The following is a 5,955-nucleotide window of genomic DNA, read 5'->3' on the forward strand; positions in this document are numbered from 1 at the left end:
GTAGCCAAAACCGGTTTGGCTCAGTGGATAGAGCGTCGGCCTGCAGACTGAAAGGTCCCAGGTTCGATTCCAGTCAAGGGCATGTACCTTGGTTGCGGGCACATCCCCAGTGGGGGATGTGCAGGAGGCAGCTGATCGATGTTTCTAACTCTCTATATCTCTCTCCCTTCCTCTCTGTAAAAAATCAATAAAATATCTTTAAAAAAAACAAAAAACAAAAAAAAGGCACATATGTAATATCTTAATCAATAAAAAATATATTAAAAAAAGAATCTTGCTCACCACTATATTCTTAGCACTTAAATACAGTAGCTGCTCAATAAATAGCTATCCAAGTTTAAATGTTTATTTATTGAAAAGAAAATTAGATTGAGGAAAATAAAAAATACATGAATCTGCCCTGGCCAGTGCAGCTCAGTTGGTTGGAGTGTCATTCCGTACGTACATCTGAAAATTTTGGGTTTGATTCCTGGTCCGACCCATACCTAAGTTGCAGGTTTGATCCCCTTTGGGGCATATACAGGAGGCAACTGATCGATGTCTCTCTCTCCCCACCCCCCTCTCTCTGAAGGCAATTAAAAAACAAGTACATGAATCTAGGTTAAGGCCTAGAGCATGGACTGTGCTTAGTGACTTGCTTTCAGAGTAGAATACGGAATGAGTGGATATGGGGGTGAAACCTGGCAAACAATGACCTCAAAAAGGTGATCATGGTTAACATAATTTTATCATATTATTTGCAAGTAACTTTGATATATTGTGATGAGAATGGCTCTTCACCTCTGTTGTCTTGCTCCCTAAAAACCATGACTCCAGTCTAATCAAGAAGAAAGCATCAGAGATACCACCTCATACCTGTCAAAATGGCTATCGTTAATAAATCAACAAACAAGTGTTGGTGAGAATGTGAAGAAAAAGAAACCCCTCATGCACTGTTGGGGAATGCAGATAGGTGCAGCCATTGTGGAAATCAATACAGAGTTACCTCAAAAAATTAGGATGGCCTGCGGACATCCCCTGAGGGGTCCTGGATTACAAGAGAGCACAGGCCAGGCTGAGGGACCCACTGGTGCACGATCGGGGCCGGGGAGGGACCATAGGAGGGTTCCGGGGCGTGTCCGACCCGTCTAGCCCAGTCCTGATCACCCGGACCCCAGCAGCAAGCTAACCTACTGGTTGGAGCGTCTGCCCCGTGGTGGTCAGTGCGCATCATAGCAACTGGTCGAATGGTCGGACTCTTAGCATATTAGGCTGTTATTGTACAGGATAGCCAAGATTTGGAAGCAGCCGAAGTGCCCATCAGATGAGTGGATAAAAAAGCTGTGGTACATTTACACAACAGACTACTACTCAGCCATAAAAAAGGAAGGAAATCTTAACTTTTGTGACAGTGATGGATGGACCTGGAGACAATTATGCTAAGTGAAATAAGCTAGTCAGAGAAAAACAAGTACCATATTAAGTGAAACCTAATGAACAAAATAAACAAAGTGGAGGCAGTCTCATGGATACAGAGAACAGACTGACAGCTATAAGGCAAGGGGTTGAGGGCTAGGTGAAAAGGGTGACTCGGGGACAGAGATAATAGTATGGTGATTGCCAGAGAGAAGGGAAGGTGGGGAGAGATAGAAGAGGATAAAGCGAGTGGAAGGATAAATGATGGACGGAGACTTGATTGGAGTGGTAAACAAACAATACAATATGTAGGTGATATATTGCAGAACTGTGCACCTGAAACTTGCATAATTTTGTTAATCAGTTTCACGCCAATAAATTCAATTAAAAAAATTTTTTTAAATCTTAATCGAGGAGCAGTCTATAAAATTTCTGACTAGTACTCCTCAAAATTGTCATAGTCATTGAAAACAAGAAAAGTATGAGAAACTGGAATTCTGGAACCAAAATGGGCACTAAGGGAAAACTAGTGAAATCTGAATAAAGTGTGTAGTTTAATAGTAATGTAGCAATTTTGTTTCCTTAGTTGAGACAAATGTACCATAGTAATGTAAGAAATTAACAAGAGGAAAACTGGATGAGGTATTACTCTATGTACTATCTTGCAACTTTTCTGTAAATGTAAACTAGCCTAAAAAAAAAGTTTATTTAAATTTTAAAAAGTTTAGGATAAGGGAAGTAAGGAATACATAAATCAAAATCCCTTGGAAGAAAATAATAACAAACATTATTTTGGTCCCTTTATATTTGGTGGTAAAAATAGAGATAGCATTCTCATACAGTGGAAATAAAGTTATTAAAACAATACCATAGTTATTATACAAGTCTATAATATTATGAAGTCACATGTGACCAAAGCAAATGCCCCCTGAATTCTAATTTCTCACAATATCTTTTTCTCAGTCCTCAACACTTCAATTATTAACTCTATGACAAAAATTCCTAACATCAGCTGTCAGCTCTATATTGACTGAATTATCCCACACTTCCAACTTCTAGTCACTAAAGGTCAAATTCACCTTACACTCAACTAAACTCACCACCCTCTTTGTGATGTTCCCCTTCTAAATCTCCTTCTCAAAGTTTTTTTTTCCAATAGATCTCTTCCCTTCTCCATCCTCTTCAGCCCCACAGTTAATAATTAGTCCTACACACTGCCGTCAAATGAACCTTCCTCAAATAAGGATTCAATCACATTCCAGGCTCAAATGCCATATTTAAGTTCAGAAGTGATGTTTTCAAGGCCATCCATAATTGTTTATTCTTTTGTACCCATCACATATAAAGACCTTTCCATCCTCTCTCTACCTTATAGCGTAAGTCCTGCTTTTCCTTTATTCACAAATAATAAAATATCCACTAAGCATATAACATATATCTGAGAAGATAAGATATTATAATCTTCTTGGAGTAATAAAACTTAAAAAGATAACTAATAACATGGGAATTTGTCTATTCAAGGATGTATCCTCAGTTCCTATAAGAGTGCCTGGCACAGGGTAGGTGCTGAAAAAATATTTATTAAATGAAAACAAAGCAGTACAGAATGTTATAGTCCAAAAGAATTTGGTGTTATTAGCGATGAGAGTTTTCAGTTGGAGAAAGGCAGATCTAAAATTGTATTATTTTAAGGCTCTCAGGGCAATCAAAATTACAACTAAACCTCAAACTTGAGCAGATCTTCAGCAGTTAAGAGGATGTATGCAGGTGCACGTCAACAGAAAAATGTTATATCAACAAAGGTAAAAAAAAAAAAAAGAAGTAAAACTGGTATATCATGTTGAAGTAGTGAATAAACAGTTCTTATAGGTTAGTGGAAAAGATGGGAGAAAACAGGAACCAAAGTTTGAAAAGTCTTGAGAAGAAATTTGGTATTCATGCTTGATCTTCAGGAAGATTAATTTAATGGGAGTAAAACTTTAGAAAGCAAGAGAGCCCTATTTCTTCAAGAAGCCTCCCCTATCTACTCAAACCTCTAGTTTTCTTTCCTTCTTAACTTGCAGCACCTGCCTGCATCATACAATTTAACTCTTAACTATATCATCTCACATTGTAAACTTACTTTCACATGTTAATCTTGTCTCTTCAACCTAATAGGGATCAAATCTTAGGCCTCTTTTTCTTCCCTAAGAAATCAGCAAAGCATTAGATCTTCAAAAGTTTGTTCTTGGAGGACCTTTTTGCACTTATGCAAAAATTACAACTGAAGAGCAACACATACATAGCTGAGCTATAAACTGGCATAAGAACAAGACTATTTTTTAAAGTTTCATTTGATAGATCCCATAACTAATAATGTAGTTATCTTCCAGTGTATGTTTTCAATGCTTTCTGCTTTATGTAAGTATTTCATTACCTCATTTACTTTTCTTTCTCACCTAAGCATTGCTCTCAGTGGTCAGCACACATATTCATTTCTCAATCCCATTATCTTTTCTGCACTGAAGCCTTCCTGATATTTTTATCTGTTAACTTCATGAAGAACCATTATCATGGTGTATTAAAACTCTAGTAAATGTTGCTGCTATAATTTCTCTACACAATTCTAAATGTTTCTAAATTTCTCTACATAGCCTCAATGTTTCCTGTGGTTTAGCACTCTTCAAGTAAAACTGGTTAAATAAAAACATATGTTATGGAAATAATTCAAATACACAAAGTATTCACAAAATGAAACATGATGCATTAGTTAGTAACCAGGGATTGTATTTATATTCTAAAAGTTTCCAAATGCTCCAAAAGTTTAGATTTTAAAGTTTTCAATCTTCTGACATTTTTTTATATAGTCTAAAAATTAATTTTCATTCCCTTAAAATCTGTTCATGTTAGCATTCATATTAATACCTTTCCAAAAAAAAAAAAAAAGGCTTAAGAAAGTGTGCACACATAAATCAAACGAGCGTTTATTTCAGCCCTAAACAAGTATTTTCAACGGTAACAATCTTTTCAGGTCACGACTTTTTTGTAAAAAGAAAAAACGTAGGTTTTTATAAAGCGACCAAAAAGAAATCCTCCAGAATGTGATTATTGATGATTACACCAGAACCTCTCATTAATGGCTCTAACATTCAAACATCGCCCCAACTCCCGAGGTAGGAAACCCCATCCATAATGTACCATTTTATCCCCCACTACTCTTTAATGGGTACCTCATGCTGCTGAGATTTTAAAAATGAATCATCAGAACGGCAAAGGACGGCAAAAAGGTCAATATATACCTTACAAGGACTGCAAGGAAACAGATAAGTCTTTCGATTTGGACATGTACAGTTCAGCTTTTTCCACTTCCCCATCTCAGAAAACACCAAAATAAATGTGGATGGAAAGCTACGGCCCGGTTACAAAGCCCCCGGCTACCGGCGAAGTGGCACCCTAGTGGCACTAGGACAATCTCTTACACTCCGCCGGCCACGTGGCTGTCACAATTAGGAGGACGGGAGAAACAGCGTAAACTAACCAGAAATAAAGAATCGCACTCCTCCCCCCGCCTTGGAGTTCGGGTAGAAGCAAGTATGTGTCATTTCTTTGCATGTAAAGACTTTTTTTCCTGTACGGAGAAAACTAAGTACAGAGGCCGCTACAAAGAGACTTGAAGTCGAAACAGGGTCAAAGGAGATGCCGAGCGTGTGCCCCCAGTGAACTGGGTACCCCAACTTCCCTGAGCTGCGGTGGGAAAAAACATCCCGAAAAAGGGTGAAAGGGGTGGAGTTGAGGAAGATGGAGCACAGGCTCGTGGGCCGCTTTCCCCGGACTCCCCGCGCCCGCCCCGGTTCCAGACTCGCTGCGGCGGCGGCCGTGGGGCCAACTGGAGGCGTAAGGGCCGCACGCACGCCCTCCCAGCTCACACCCAGGAGGGAGGACCGAGGGCAGAGGTAACCGCGGCCCCAAGAGCGCAGGCGAACAGGAAGTGTCCATTTTGTAGCGCCGAAACACTAACTCCCATCCCACCTCGACAGCCACCCTCGGAGGCCCCCAGGGCGTCCGCTGGAGGAGGAGCCAGAGGGTGCCGGGGTCGGCCACCCCCACATCGGGGACCCCACCCCCTGCAGGGCAAAATGCAACCAGTGGAGAACCACTATTTAATGAGACACCATAAAATTTATTAGGCTTGTTTTATATACATGATGGAATCTAGATTTATGCTTAATGAGTATACATTTTCCCCTTTATATTTTCACCGGCGTTGCAAAAACTCCGGGGGGGCTCGGGGCAGCCACTTCCTCGCACAGCGGATTCTCCCCAGTCGAACCCCAAGCGTCCTCGGGGTCACCTCCAGCCTTTCCCGAGAGACGGCACCCTTCGCCACAGTTTCCTCCGCGCGACACCCGCTCCCGGGCGGCCAATACCTTTCAGGAAAAACTCCGAACTCTTCCCGGGGCCGCACTCCCGTCAGTTCGACGCCCCCGGGGAGCCCACGCACCACCCAAGCGGCGCTCTGGGGAGATCCCCGAGCCGGAGCCAAATCCTCAGGACGAAAATGTCCGGGCGCGTCACGGGACA

General features: G+C 41.1%; 1 protein-coding gene and 1 pseudogene across 1 annotated transcript in view; one reads left to right on the forward strand and one right to left on the reverse strand.

Moving 5' to 3' along the window:
* The window catches only part of FOXN2 (forkhead box N2), a 59,951-nt gene extending 54,006 nt beyond the window's left edge, over window positions 1-5,945 (reverse strand). The window contains exon 1 of the mRNA XM_006778620.2: window positions 5,802-5,945. The gene's annotated coding sequence lies outside the window, so the exon portion shown is untranslated. The remainder of the gene's footprint in view (window positions 1-5,801) is intronic.
* Window positions 5,602-5,955, forward strand: part of LOC102752747 — a 23,605-nt pseudogene continuing 23,251 nt past the window's right edge.

The sequence above is a fragment of the Myotis davidii genome, unplaced genomic scaffold (genome assembly GCF_000327345.1).
Source record: "Myotis davidii unplaced genomic scaffold, ASM32734v1 scaffold6, whole genome shotgun sequence".
Taxonomy (NCBI): domain Eukaryota; kingdom Metazoa; phylum Chordata; class Mammalia; order Chiroptera; family Vespertilionidae; genus Myotis; species Myotis davidii.